Consider the following 16,205-nt stretch of genomic DNA (forward strand, 5'->3'; position numbering starts at 1 on the left):
GAGATTCCTGAAATGTGATCCTGGCTCGCTGTCCCAGAGACAGTTGTTCACAGTGGAAAAAATCTCCCTGTGGTATTCAGCCTGATTGGCAGCCTCTGCTGAGGAAGGGGGAAAATTTGCAAGGGATTTGGTGGCATTGGCCCTTTTGCCCCACCTGCTCTCTCTTCTCCCAAAGGGAGGCAGCTGCCTGTCCTCAGAGCACGACATCCTCTGCCCAAGAGTCAAAAGATCTGACTGTACACCCAGGTGCTTTACAATCAAAAGCTGCCTGGAGAAGCCACATAGAAGACCCCAGCACAGGCAAGATATTTATTCATGACAAACAGCTGCTATGAAGAAACCTGAGTGGAACCACAGTGAATCATGCTAAGTTGCTGAACCCAATCAAATTTGAATTTAAAGCAAAATTTAACAGGATACTCAGTTGAATCATTTTAAAAAGAAGAGAAAAGTGGAGAGGAGGAAAAGGACCTGCATTTTTCACTTACACCCTTCTACGTTGAAATTTTTACAATAAATACATAATTTTTAAAAATATTTTAAACAAAGGGGGGAAAAACTAGCCAAAAATAAATGTATGGTTTTCTATAATGATTAATTCAGGGGGAAAACAAGATAAAAAGTTATCAAAATATGCACGGAACTATACCAAGATCATTGTTCAATTTAAGGCATTTCCTTTAGTCAGTCCTCCTGTGCTATTCATTTCTTGAGCTATCTGCCACCCTGATCCCACTGAAGAACCATGCGTTGAGCACAGGTCCAAAAACTTCAGGAAAAAAGTTGCTCCCCCTTGCAGCTGGGTTAAGTGATTGTCTCCATCCTCTCACACCTTCTTCACAGCCAGGTTAGTGGCTGGGGAATACTTACTCGGGACTGATGCAGAAGGGAAACCCAAAAACAGAACTGAGACTAAAGACGGAGTTGCAATAATGTCCAGAGTAACCCTAATGGAAGGGTCATGTGTAGGACTCAACAGACAGTTTAAGGTTCCAGTCAGAGATTGTGAGTACTCTGATAACCAGTATAGGAGTGATTTAGCAAATGAGTTTTCCCAGAAAGAAACAGCCACATAGAACCATAAAAAATATTTGACAAATTTTGGTCTCACTGGTGCAACCGATACCATTTTTTTAATCATCCACTTCCATGGCTTCATGTACTATCTATGTGCTGGTGACTCGAATCTTCTGAGCTCCTGACCTGGATATGCAACAGCCAACACAGTATTTCCATTCAGCTATCCCTCAGACACCTGAAACTCAGCAAGTCTAAGGACTTTGAGCCCTTGATCTTCTGCCTGAAATCTCGTCTTCCTCCAGTGTTTTCTGTCTCCAGGAAGAGAACAACCATTCACTCAGGTATACACACTAGAAACCTTAGATTCATTCTTGACATAGCTTAGCTTCCCCTTTCTAATCAATTACCAAATCTTACACAGCCAATCCCTTAAATGTCTCAAATCCACCCACTTTCTCCATCCCCACTGCCACAGCTTTAATCCAGGCTATCTCCCCCTAACTAACCGCCTAAAGATTCTTCTGACTTGTCACCAATATCCACACTTACTCTCCCAATCCATTTGTCCTAAGTTTCCAAAACCATTTTTTCAATGAAAAATTGACTGACTTTTCTCCTTAAAATCATTCAATGGCTTCCTAATAAAGTTCAGAATATGTAATGAGACCTACCAGGCTCGCCCTAATTTTTCACTTACTCTATAAATGTTTACTGAAAACTATTTTGTGCCAGGCACTGCTCAAGCACTAAAATAGAATAGTGAATGAAACACAAAACACCTCCCTTCATAAAACCTACAGTCTAGTGGGAGAGGGGGAAAATAATCAAGAAAATTAAATAAAATCTATAACAAGTTAGATTTTGTTAAGTGCCAAAGAGCAAAACAAAGGAAGGAAGAAAATATCAGAGTGGGGACTAAAATTTGTGATAGAGAAGTAAGGAAAGTCCTCAGATAAAAACGTGAAAGAAAGAATAAGCCCACAGGTACCTCAAGCGAGAGCATTCCAGGCTGAAGAACAGTAAACGCAAAGTCCTGAGAGAAGCATTTGCTTGGCACATTCAACACTTGGTAAGCAGGCCAGTGTGACCAGAGTGGAGTAAGGAAATTGTGCTCAGAGAGGTCGTGGTTGGGGGCATGGAGGTGTTGTAGATTGCAGGGCCTTGTTGTAGGTCATCGAAAGTACATCATAGGCTTGACTTGGCCTAAGATGGGAAGAGGTAACAGGTCGTGAGCGGAGGAATGACTTATGAGCACCCACTACGTGCCACCGTAGGCACTGGGGACTGAGCATTAAGTAAGGTAGTTAAAATTCATGTTCTCTTGAAGGTTACATTCTATTAGTGGATGACAGGCAATATACAAGTAAATAATAAATGAACAAGATTATTTCGGATGGTGCAAAAACTGATAAAAATTAAAACATGGTGATGTAATGGGGGTGACAAGATTGCCTAGTATTTTTAGATGTTAAGGAAAAGCCATTCTGAGGCAATGATGTGTCAGCTAAGACCAAAATGTCCAGAAGGAACATCTAGGGGCAGAGGAGTCCATGCAAAGGAACAAGTGCAGAGAGCCTCAAGTGGGCACAAGCAGGAGTGACTAAGGAATGGAAGGGAGGTCACTACGGCTGGAGAATAGTGCAACAATTATCACTTGGCGGAAGTGACAGGGGTTGACATGAGAGAAGCTAACAGGGTTTACATAATTTATGTAGGAGGTCATAATAAGTCTTTTAAATTTTATTTTAAATAAAATGGAACTATATTAAAGGGTTTAAAACCATGAAATAAAATAATCTGATTTGTGTTTTTAAAATTCTTATGGCTAATTAGGTACGAGCTGATCAAAGGAAGCAAGAGTGGTGATGGCCCAAACAAAAAATATTGGTGGCTTAGAATAAGGTGGCGATGGACTGCAGGAGTCAGATGCAGAGCGAAGAAAAAGAGCAACCAAAGGTGACACATAACCTGGATTTGGGGCCCAAGAGACTGGGTGTCTTTTTCTGAGATGGAGAAGAATAAGGGAAGAATATGCAGTGGAGGTGAGGATTAAGAGTTATAATGTGGCCATGTTAAATTTAAAGTATTTCTTAGACTTCCAAATGCAGAATTCCAGTGGAAAATTGGAAATATGAGACAAAAGTTGGATATATGAGGCACAAGGATGAGAAGTAAATCTGGAGTTATCTGCATATATGGATACTATGGAAAGCCATGGAAATGAATAGGATCACCTTGAGAAAGATTATAACTAGAGAAGAGTTTGGGGTCACCAAAGCTCTCTAATATTTACTGATTAAGCAAAAGAGAAAGAGCCAAAAAAAAAAAGTAACTGAGAAGATGCAGCAAGTAAGCAAGTGAATGCTGTTGAAATGCCAAAATAGGACTATAAAAATGGTAGCTGAATTTGGCAATGTAAATGTGATTAGTGCCCTTGCAAGAGTAATTTCACTGCAGAGAGGGAAAAAAAGTTCAACTGTTAAGGAGAAGAGAGAATAGAAGTGAAAACAGGGATGCAAAGACAACAGACAAATTTTTCAAGAAGTTTTGCTGTGGCCGGTTTTTGTTGTTGGTGATGGGTGATTTTGGAGCATGCTTTTATGTCAAGGGAGAAGAGAAAGAAACTGATTCTCAGTGAGGGGCATATAATCCTACTGCACTGCTTAGACCTTGTTCTAATTAACTTAAAGTTCCCAAAGTTATATTCCAGTTATTTTTCCTACCTCCAAAACGACCGATTGTGCCTCCAGCTGTGGCCTGACATTGGGGAAAAGACTGTCCTTAGTCACCACAGAACTAGATGATAGAGTGTAGATGGATCAACTCAAATCCATTAGCTCAATTGCAAAAGAACTGCAAATGGCTGTAAAGAGGGTGAGTCAGCAGTAGCACCAGAGTAATATGAAGGTGGTTATTGTTGACAGGCATACAGAACAAGCCTACTTCTGGGTTTGGAGAATGCTCTCGATGCACAGCTAGTATAGAGAACTCATCAAGGACAGGAAGTGCCCCAAATTCATTTCAATATCCACAGCACCTAGTATAATAATAGGCACATAGGAACTACTCAACAAAGGTTTGTCGAATGATGGAAGGAAAGGAAGGAAGGAATGAAGGGAGGAAGGAAGGGTTGAGGGAGGAAGGAAGGGATGGAGGGAGGGAGGGAGGGAAAAAGGAGGGAAAGAAGGAGAGAGAGACAGAAAAGGGAGGGACAGGGACGTAATATTACGTAAGATGTAATATTACTGCCCTTATCACAGTTCTATTGAGCAATATGAGTTTCTATACGTCTCCTTTCTTTAAAATTTTTCAATAACAGGAAGTAAATTAAAGAGCTTGTTAAAATTCAAATTTATTAAAAACTTGCCCCTTCTCAACACACACACTACCCACACGAAACACACAATTTATGTATGGTATATGGACCTCTCTTGGAGATAGACAGGGAACCCCCACTTAATTGGCCACGGTTTTTATTTGTAATCTGTAAAGAAAAAAAATGAAGTAGAGACAAATTCACAGGGTTTCTTCCTGTGAATTCCTTCATCTTTAAAAAAAAAAAAAAAAAGTATGATGCCATAAAGACTAACATGATTAGAAGCCCCTGGAAGGCCTAGAGAAGGGATGCTTTGTTATTGACCTCACGAGGGGAGGCTCTTCAATGACCTCTCGAGAATGGGAGTCAGCCCAGTGGTAGAACTACCCACAAAGGTGGCGGAGCTTGCCTGCCCCACCCTGACAAGGGGAATCTAAAGGAAGACACAGCCCATGGGTTTTTGTCTCCAATAAAGAACCTGGAATCCTGCAGCTCGGAACTGGATGAAGAAACCAAAGAGAAATCTATCCTGACTATAGCTGCTCCTATTTCACTCCCGCCCCTTAGAAAGCCATTGCGTCTGCTTCTACAAGCAATTTATGGCTCATGCAGCTGCTTTGACAACAGGTTTGGGGCTTCTTTGGTTTCAGCCACCAGCTCAGCCCCGTGCTGCCCTCCTTTATCTGTGGGGGCTGAGGAGGTGTTCTCTCAGCCACCCTTATCATAGAGCAGCAGATGTTTTGTGTATGGGGAGGGGTGAAATTACCGGGTCTCTCCCTCTTGGATCTTGCCACACAAATAGCATGGTATATCAACTCTTTGTGCAGGTATAGTTAGAAATAAGCTAAGAAGATGGACTTATACCACTCAATAACATATATATAATACTCCTCACACTTTTATTTATTCTGTGACAGATATGTGGAAGTAGAAGAGAGGACCAGCCCACTTCCCTGCCTAGTGTTAAAGCAAATATTTAGATTCATAAATATTCATTTTCAATCAAGTTTCTCTCTGCCTTCCTGTCTCTCTGTCTCTATCTCTGTCTCTATCTCTGTCTCTCTCTGGTTTTCTCTCTCTCTCTCTCTCTCTCTCTCTCTCTCTCTCTCTCTCTCTCATGATTCAAACCACTTATCATTCATCCTACTGGATATCGTCACAACATGCTAAAACTGAACTCATAACCTACCCTCAATAACCCCCACTCCCACCAAATGGGCATCTTCCTAAACTTATCCCTTCCCTCCAATGGCCCCACAGTAGCCAAGTCTGTGAAGTCTTCTTCACTCAAACCCAGCTTTCTCCACTGCTATTACCCTCACTCAGGCACCATTCACCTTTTGCCTGAATTACCCTCGCTGTCTCCTAACTGGTCCTCAAGCCTTGTCTCCATCCATCACTTCTCACTCTGCAGGCAGCATGGTCTTTTTCAAGCACAGTTAATATCTTGGGTCCCCCAGTTCCAACCCTTCAATAGCTCCCAGGATGTTCAGAGTTAAAGTCCATTTTCCCCAAAATGACATGTTCGTATTCTTTATTAGGACTTTGCCTGGTTATTCTTTCTCCCTGAAACTCTTATTTCCAAGTCCTCTTCTGTCACTGGCTAACTCCTACTTATCTTTTAGTTCTCTGCTTAGATATCACTTCCCTGTCCCTCTGAGGTCTAACAGCCTTCCTTCATTCCCCCTTAGTATTCTCCACTACCAGTGTCTCTGCACTTAGACTCTACTATAATTTTCCATTTACCTGTCTATATCCTCAGCAACCAGCAGACAGCAAAATAGACACACAATATTTCTTAAATGGATAAATGTATTAACTAGTCTACCTATTCTCCAAAACCAGAGAGTCAGCAAAACATGCTCATCTCAGCTGCTCACTGTCTTTCTGGTCAAAACTAGGAAGAACAAAAAAGAATAAAAAAATATCATAGCACCTGAAAACACCTTCATAAATCTGCAGTGACGTGATACCTTCTACCTGTGGTCTTAATTCCACAGGCTCCCACCTCCTCATAAAGTTTTTTCTATCAATTACTTGTGTATTATAATTAACTGAGGAGTTTTTAAAATACCAATTCCCAGGACCCGCACAGACCCATTAAGTCAGAATCCGTGGGAGTGATGTGCCTTTAGGGTTATGAACCTTGAATTTAGCTTTCCCTTCTAATACCTTCACCTCTCTCGTTCCTCAACTGATTTCACTCCACTTACAGCCATGCTCAGATCTCATCCATAATAAAACAAAACTCTTCCTTGTTCTTGTGCTTTTCCGTAGCCGCTGATACATCTTTGTTTCTCTTCTCATTCAAGTTTTCTAAAAGAATCGCTTATACTGGCCAGCACTTTTTCCTTTTTCTTCTCAACCCAATATCTGCTCTCATCACTCTATTGAATCTGGTCAGATAGAGCTTCAGTAATACCTAAACCGCCAAAGACCCATACTGTCAGAGATTTTTCTCACTGGAAATATCTGCATCCACCAGTACTACAGCAGACACACCCTAAGGTGACCCCAATGCACTTATATCATATATGTGCAGACCCTATGACTTGGTTTTAACTAGTAGAATATGATAAAAGTGATGGGATGTCACTGTCTTGATTATGGTGCATTATATATAAATCCATCTTTGCAAACAGGAGTGAGAGATGCTCATACTGACTTCGAAGAAGCAAACAACTATGTTGTGAACCATGAATGGAGAGGGCTACATAGCACAGAATTGTGGGTGGCCTCTAGGAAATGAGGGAGGCCTCCAGTCAATAGCCAGAATGAAGCAGGACCCTCAGTCACACAGCTTCGAGGAAATGAATTCTGCCAAAAACCTGAATGAACCTGGAAGCAGACTCTTCTCCAGCCAAGCCTCCAGATGAGAACACAGACTGGGCAAGACCTCGATAACAGCCTTGTGAGACACGGAGCAGAGGACCCAATAAAGCTATGTTTGACCTGTGAGATAAAAATATATGTTGTTTTAAGCCAATAAGTTTGTGGTAAACTGTCGCACAGCGATAGAAACTAATAGAAGCACTGATCATTTACTTCTTCAAAACTCTATTCCCTTTACTCTTTCCTCAACCCATTTTTTCTAAATGAATGAGGGCTCTTCCTCCAGTACCTGTCCCTAAAACACTAGGACTCCATTTTTGACTACTTCCTTTCCAGCTCTTTATATTTCCTTTAATCAACTTCATCTACTCCCAGTACCTCTGTGCTGATGACTCCCAAATTCTGACTTCTCTCCTGAGCTGCCTGCAGGACATATCCAGCTAGATGACTACAGGCCCATCAAATTTAACCGGTTCAGAAGTAAATCTATCATCTTTACTGCTAAACCTATTCTCACTCTTCTTTTCCCATTTCCAATTTATGATCAGAACCTAGAGTCATCCTACGTGCTTTCTCCCTTTCACACTCATGTCCAGTCAATCACCAAGACCCAGTAGTTTTCATTCTATTTCTCTGATGTCTAATGCATACTGTTCTCTCCATAACTATCATCCTTGCCCTGGTTCAGATCTTCATCTCTCCAGTCAATCAGATGTGAGAAAATAGTGTTTTATTGCTAAAATTACATTTCACTGATCATTAGTGAAGTTGAGTTTTAAATAAATCAAATGTTTACCAGATATTTATTTTCAAACTGTGAATTCCTATTTACACCTCTCCTGGTTATTCTCTGTTTGCCCTCCATCCCCACCACAGATTCAAACTTTACACTTCTATGCCTGGCTTTGTACCAAGTCTGCATCACTCAAGCTCAGATCCAAGAGAGAATGCCCCTCATCCAGAACTCCAGCCCTCTCCAAGATCCAAGAAACTATTCCCTCCCTTAATGCCTCCAGACCTAGGAATGGTAATGAATTCCTGATTTTGCTAGTAGTTTTGTTGCTTATTCTCAACGTTGGCCTCACCTCTGTAAACAGTCCTTTTATTAAACTCCTTCTCACTGAAATCTTTGAGTAAGCCATTGTTTTCTACTGGGAACTAACTGATTCAAAAATCTTTGCCTGTTTTTACATTGCAACCTTCACTATCTTATTGATTTGTTGGAGCTCTTTATATATTATGGATATTTTATCTCTTTGCTGATACATATGTTGCAAATATTTTCTCCCAATCTGTAATTTGTCTTTTAAGTTTGTCTTTGTATTTCTCCATCATACATAAGATTTTTTTCTTTTTTCTCTAGATTTATCTTAATGATTGTGACAATAAACCTGTGCTAAAAATACACCACTAAATTACTTCCAGGTTTGATTATAGGACTTCTTTATACATCATTCTTAATCCTTTTTCTGTAGTCAGGTTAGATTTCTCCTCAAGTTATTATAACCTTGATTATATCAGGCTAATTTAGCACCAAAGTTCTCTCAGCCTTTTATTTATAGATTCTTTTGGAAGAATTCACAGATCATCATAGGTCTTCTAACTATCTATAACTTCTCTCTCTGTAGGTATCCACTGACATAAGTAGAAAAGATCTATCTTCCATGGAAGACTGTTACCTTTAGAAAGACAGAGCTCTTGACTCTGTTTTACCATTGCATCCCAGCTTCTAACAACAGTGCCTAGGATAGAGTCAGTACATAATAAACATTTGTTGTATAAATGAATGAATGAATAACAAAGGAGAAAGAATAGCATTTCTCCTCTACTTTCCTGCTCCTCAATTCTGTACTATCATGTGACATATCCATGATACATCGACCTGGCTGATGCTGGGCCAAGTATTATTCCTTAAAAAATTAAGCTTTTTCATTTCTTCTATATGATAAAATACCCCCATAAATCATACCTATGTTCCTCAAGAATCTTTAGAAATGCAATGCAGGGTGATAGCACACAAAAGAGAGCAGTTAGACATCACATGAAGATCATTTATTTGCCCTGTAGCAAATGTCTCAGTAGACTATAAAGTTTAATTTTTGTCTCCTTTTCTTCATCTTAAAACTATAAAGGTAGCTTCCCTTCGGAGGGTACATATAGAGACAGGAAGCAGGAATGCTAACAGTTAAAAAGGAAGTAGAATCAACTTTGAGTTGATTTTTCCCAGGAGGAGGCTATAAGATAAGGAGCAGAAGAAGACATGCCTTGGAAGGAACAGGAACAGTGCACTGGGAAAGCAATCACTATATGAAGCACCCATGTGACCAGAAGTTGTGCCAGCCTTGGCAGGCTGTCTATCCCATCATACGAATAGAGCCATTCATTTAACAAACACTGTCCTAATCAGTTAGGGTACATCCCTGATTAAAACATGAAATTTACATTTTAGCCATCATCCTTTCTGTGCACATAAACTTATTCACTCTCCAGATATTGCCTATGTGGGAACATGACGTTACAGGTAAAAGTCTTCAAATAACCGTTCATTTGTCCACCTGTGAGGTCAACTCTGGATATATCTCAGGCACTATAAGCTCTAAGAGAACCACCTCTAAACTTCTAGTAGGATAAAGAAGGGAGGATGTTCATGAGGAGTCCGCTAGGACACTCCAAGCTAGGGATGAAGGGGTGTGGACACTCCTATTACATGTTCTTACATTCTTATCCAAGAGTTTGCAATAAAATACTGTTTATTTCAGTAGAGTCCTCCATCACCTCTTCTCCTCCAGATCATAACCTGAATGTCAAACATTAACTTGGTCCTCTTTTCTTGTTGCCCACATTAAACACATTCAATCAAAATTCTAAAACATTCTTCCAGTATAGTTAGGGCTGGTTAATGATTGCTTATCACAAAAGAGCTGAAAGAATAGCCCTTCTCAGACACCACTCTGACTTCTCCACAGAACAACCAGCTGTCCTGTATACTTATCTCATGGGCAATCTCGTGGCTGGTTTGCGTTTGAATGGCCCAAGACCCTCTTCTGAACACACTGGTGTCTGAGGTTCACTAATCTTCTCGGCGCCCCTCCCCTCTCCTTAAAATTCTAGGCATTTCTTCAGAACTTTACTTTTCTTGTCCTCAACACTAACAATATTCTTCCTTGAGAAGCTGAAATGCCATCTCAACAAACATTATTTGAGACACTATATCTAACATTCTCCGTTCAGGAAAGATATTTGAGGAGGGTTTAGCATGAAGGGGTTTTATTTGTTTTTTGTTTATGTGTTTGTTTGTTTGTTTGTTTGTTTGTTTGTTTTGAGCTTTAGGAGATGTCTTTCCATTCAACAGGTTTTTATTTTAAACATTAACCAAGCAACTTGCCAGTCTTGGGGTTCGAGGGCAGGGCTAAGCTAGGGGGACAGGTGAGAGTGCTGGTTTTTGTGGATGGAAAGAAGCCAGGCAGACTGCATTCATTATTTTCCTGCCACCACTGTAAGGACCACCCTCTCATCTCTCTTTCTGATTATCCCCAGGAGGCCTGGTAATCTCTTGACTAGTCCATCAGAGGGCTTAAACAGGAGATTCCAGTTTATGCTTTGGAAGAAAAAAATTGAGGAAGAAAGACTTGCTTCAATAAGGATCATGCAAAAATAGTCTAGCCTTTTGTGGAAAAGAGGAGGATACAGGAGACGTTAATGCAGAGGTAGATGATAGAGAAGAAGGAAAGAGTTTTCCTGGTTGCTGCTCAAAACGCACTAAGGTTTTAATATGTAACCTGAGTTTCCACTGGCCCCCTCATACATTGGTATGTGGTAGCAAATGGGGTGTCGTTAACCCAAATGTCATGACATTTGCCCTTACCTAAGTGCTCAGCAGGACTTTAGCTTCCTACAATTCTCCCCCAGATATGTCGAAATTTCTGAGACTCCTCAGGAAGGTTTTTATTTATTCGCAAATAAGTGCACCAGCTACCAAAGGCCTCTGCAAGGTACAACTGACACTTTCTTGGATACTGCAGACCAAAAAAAGGATGTCATACTACTTCGTGTGCAACATAATTACATACTCCTCTGACTGAACCATTCACCAAACTTAATTTTGATGGATCTTACATACATTAAATATTAATAAAATATTTACATGCATATATAGAAATGTGGCTTATTTATACTTGTGTGGTAAGTCTCCCAGACGGAATTAGTGATATGTGAAGCTACCATTCTACTACTGAAAGAAAAAGTATAATTCAAAACGATGGAATCCAATCTGATATTTTGAAGAAAGTAGATTTTTCACGAATGAAAAACGTAAAAAGCAGTCACCTGGATTCTCTCTCCAGTTGAGATTTCTGTTGGCCTGCTTTTGTACCCTTAGACATTTTCTACTGGAGTGTACTAATTTCACCATTTTATATGCAACTAGATTAAACTCTACAGAATCTGTGACTCTGAAATTTTATGAGCTTTGAGGACGATAAATACTTTCTTCATTTAGCTTCATGCTATAATAGTATAAGCCTTTAACTTGAAGGAAGTCAGCCCAGAGTACCATGAAAGCAGCCACTTGGTTCCCCGCTGTTTCTCTGCCCCCACCTCAACCCAAGCAATAACTCCTCAGTTGGTTTGAGATGTCTACTGGAAATGTGAAGGGAGATCTTCAGTAGGCAGGTGAACATGTCATTCAGGAATTCAGGAAACAGCATTCCCGCAATTAAATCGATTCTCTATTCAGACATCCTCGTACTTCACTGAAAAGTCATTCAGCAGACTGTGGTGAAACTTTTAGCAAACAAAATATTCGCCTCACAGATTGATGAATCCAAAGATATTTCCAACCATTCTCAATTAATAAGTTATATCTACCATTACAGCAAAGGAAACAACATTACTGTTAATGTTGAAAAGACTTTTCTAGGATTCTAACTGGGAAAGTGATTGTCTAATCTTCCTACTTTTATTCGTGTTGAGTTGGGTTTTGTTTGAGGAGAGTATATGAGAATGTTTGCCTATGGAACAGCTGTAATGCTCAGGTACAGGAGGGGCTTCTTTGCTGAGATTCAAGGTTTAAACCTTAATGAAACCCTGTTTTATTCATGAACAAGCTTGAGTTGTCAAAAGATTTAGTTGAATTTGCACAGAACATTGGATGTCACCTTTAAGATGGCAAATGTTATGAAATTAGGGCCACTGAATTCCATCTTTTTGAGGTGTTTGCGATAATATCCATTTATTGTTGCATTCAGAAATAAAACTGTTGTCTCAGAGAAGCATATTAACATATTTATTTGGACTGAAAAAATAAAGACAGATAAGTGACATTAAATACATTTATTTTGGCTGATTGGTTCGATTATAAAGACTGGCTTTGCCAATCAGGTTATAATGGCAGACACTCCCCAAAATTGAATGAACTAAATCTATGGCTCCAAATTTTTCATGAATATATATTTAAAGTACATAATAAGATTTTTAAAGTGTTTTTCAAAAATATCACATTGATAAAGGTAGGTGTCTTAAAGTTAACTATAGATTTTTCCAACACTTCGATTTTATTATAGCAAACACAGTGCCTCCACTTGAAAGATTAAATGCTACAATTAACAGTCACTCAATGGACCATGGTAATGACTTTTAGGTATTCTTCCAAGAAATTTAAAAAGCATAAATATGTCAGGTTCTGTGAAGGATCTGAGATTTTACCCTACTTAAAAGCTAATAAACTACTCCGTTAAGGTTTCATGAATGCAGGCAAAAGACATGAAACTTATGGATCAGAGACTATGACCTTTATTACTCTTGGCACAGCAAGAAGCATGAGCATGATGCTGGTTTGCATTGATTTCCTATGTTGTCCAAGTCTCATGGGGGCAATGAAAGTAGATGGATAGACTTATATAAATGCCATGTACACTACTGGTTTGTATCACACTGAGCTTGGGGGATTCAACACTTTTATAGCAAGGAGAAACAAGCCTGCTCTTCATCTGGGGAGAGATGCTACCTCATCTCAAGGTTGCTTACTGCCCTGAGAAACGGTCCAGATAAAAAGCAGCCAGAGCTGTGCATTCTTGGCATACTCAGCAAGAATGTGCAGGGACATTCAGGACACAGGGCAAATTGCCTCCCCCTACAAAATACTCTCATAACTGGCTAACAAGTTCTTCTGCAAGTCGTGTAGTCTCAATTTCTTAGCTTTCAACAAAATTGAAGGAGAACCTCAGCAAGTTGTTTAACTGAGGATGATAAATACTTTCTTCACAGAGTACATGAAATTTGAGAGTCACAAATCATTAATAATAATTCTGATTATAGTCTACTGTATAATTTCTGGCATAAAATTTACATATGAATCAAAGAATTTTGAGAAATTGCCATTAGAAAATTCCTTCCATTCCCATCTTATTTATGTGAATAAGTGCTCTCAGTGGTCATATCTATAGATGGAAAAAAGAAGAGAGTCGATGCCAAACCTCCACCCTAACAATTAGTAACATATATCCATGGATGTACGAACTCATGAAAAAATTTGAAAAGTCTTATCAATTTCATAAAAGACAGCTTCCCGATAAATGTTAATTTTTATGTTTAGTAATTGCAACATATTTATGTTATTTTGAGTAAATGTGTACTAGTAATAATAATGATGGTAATTCAATTCAAAAGAAAAATTTTAATATTGAGCTCTGTAGTCACAGCAAATTAAAACAATTTTGATTTTAATTTTTAATTAGAAAGCTTTCATCTTTAATTTAATTTCAGTCTTTGTACATTCATTTGTTGCAGTAAAATCTGGTAGAGTAATGAATAAAATATTTTCAAACATAATGCACTCATGAGGATAAAATTTGTTGTGAGAAATAAAGCCAAGTAATACAGGTTCCAGAAAAAAAATAAAGGTACATAACAAAATTCAAACTGTTTAGAAGAATTTGCTTTTGTATTCTTTTCATGAAAGATGAGTGTCAAATTGCTATGGATTAGGTTTCATTAAATACATTTTTTTTAAATGATATATTTGAACTTAAAATGTCAATATTTATAATATACCAGAAATTAAGTCTTTCAAATAATTATAATTTAAAAACCCAAATATAAATTTTTTAATCTGTTAGGGAATACACATTTGTGTTGATTTAAGCACACATTTAACCACATGAATTTTCCATTGTTCCCACCTGTTTCCCAAATAGCTTCAACTGTTCTGCCTCTGACCTGCTTTGGCTCAATCTTACATGGAATCTGCGCTGTTGGAATACCCCACTCCTGGGCTCCTCCACCACAGAGGAGGCCTTCACAGCAGCTGGGAAAACCTCCTGGGGAACAGCTGGTTTCCAAGGCCCCGCATTTCTACCATTACTGAGGGTGAACAGTAGTTTTCTGCAATAACCGTATTTTGAGGACACATTTCAGTAAAACAATGCTCCACATTTATGTGGTATCACTGGCAGATAATAATCATTATTTCATTTGGGCTCATTTGGTCATCAGAGCAAACCTGGCAGAATCGGTAACGTTATGAATCAGGAGCCAAAGCTCTGGACCTGGGTTCTGACTCTCACTCTGATGCTTATGCCATGAATGACAAAGGGGGAAGTCACTGTAACACTGAGGACTCCACTTCCTCACTACGAAATGAGAAACCAAAACTAAATGATCTCTCCTTAAAATGAACCTTTATGGGCAAATGCTTCAGAGCAACCTTTCTTCCCATCATCTCCATCCACTGCTGAAAGGAATTCAAACCAGTCCCCTAACTTTATCACACTGTCTACCGTTTACCCATTCAGATACAACCACGACAAACCAAGACCACAGACCACATTAGGACATCTCATTGCAAATAAGCTACTTCATTTAATCCTCTCAACAAACCTAATAAGGGAGGAAGTTCGGCTATTATTACCTCTAGTTTTCAAATGAGGAAATTGAGGTGAGAAGTAGTGATTTCCCGCAATAGGTAGTAAAGAAAGAAAGGAAAGAAGTTCTACTTTCTAGTTCTGAGGAAACCAAACCATCTTTTAAAAAGTTGGAAATTTAAAAAGTTGACACAACTTTATTGTTAACACTACCTTCATAAGCATCCAGCTCCACAATGCTGACAACAGTCAATCATTTGGATGAAAACAAGATAATCAGCAGTGGCACATGATACTTTATTTGATCTCTGATCCATGAAAGCCAGTTCATGGGGCCATAAAAGCCTCTATATCAAGCCTGACTTTTTGAGCACATTTTTAAATTGATAATTTCTTAAGGGCAATGGAGATGTTGTCTAGATTGAAACCTTCATCTCCAAGTGGCTCTGCCTTGTGTGTGCCCTGTACATCCTTGTTGATTTGTTTCTCCTGTTTCCGGGTGGGTCTCTCCTTGACAACTGGGGGCCACATTTAGCCAAGCAGCTGCCCATTGGCGTCTAATGCCTGCAATAAGTAGTTCTGGCAGCATCTCAAAGGATTTATTATTATCATCCTATGATTTCATTATTATTATTATCGCCCTTATGAAATTCAGTAGCTGAGCCCACTACAAACCATTAAGCCCATGTTTAACATGAAACAGTCTGTTTTCTGTATTCTCCCCACAGCTGAAGAATTCCCCCACCCCCCTGCCCAGTTTCTGCTCACTGTCAGAGGACTCTAAGAAGTAGCCTGAGTATTCCCTCCACTACCACTGCCCTGTTCCAGTGTCACCTCGAGGGAGAACAGGCTCTTCAAAAGGCTCTTTATCAAATAGGAGGCAATTAAAATGTAATACGAAGAGCACTGACCTAGGGGTCAGGAGATATATGTTCTGTGACCCAAGACAGTCTCTTTGCTAACTTGGGCCTTGGTTTTTTCATATATTAAATGATGTAACCAAGTGAGATTATTTTGAAGATTAATCTTGAGATAATCTTGCTCAGACCAGCTCTAATTTTACCCTTTTCCTGGTTTCTAGAGATTTTCACAGAGAAGAGCAAGTCCCCTCTGTACCTTTGATGGCTTATCTTCAAAATTCAAGTATCAATACCTCTTTGACTTACCTACTCCAAAAA

This window comes from Pteropus vampyrus, unplaced genomic scaffold (genome assembly GCF_000151845.1).
Source record: "Pteropus vampyrus isolate Shadow unplaced genomic scaffold, Pvam_2.0 Scaffold353, whole genome shotgun sequence".
NCBI lineage: Eukaryota > Metazoa > Chordata > Mammalia > Chiroptera > Pteropodidae > Pteropus > Pteropus vampyrus.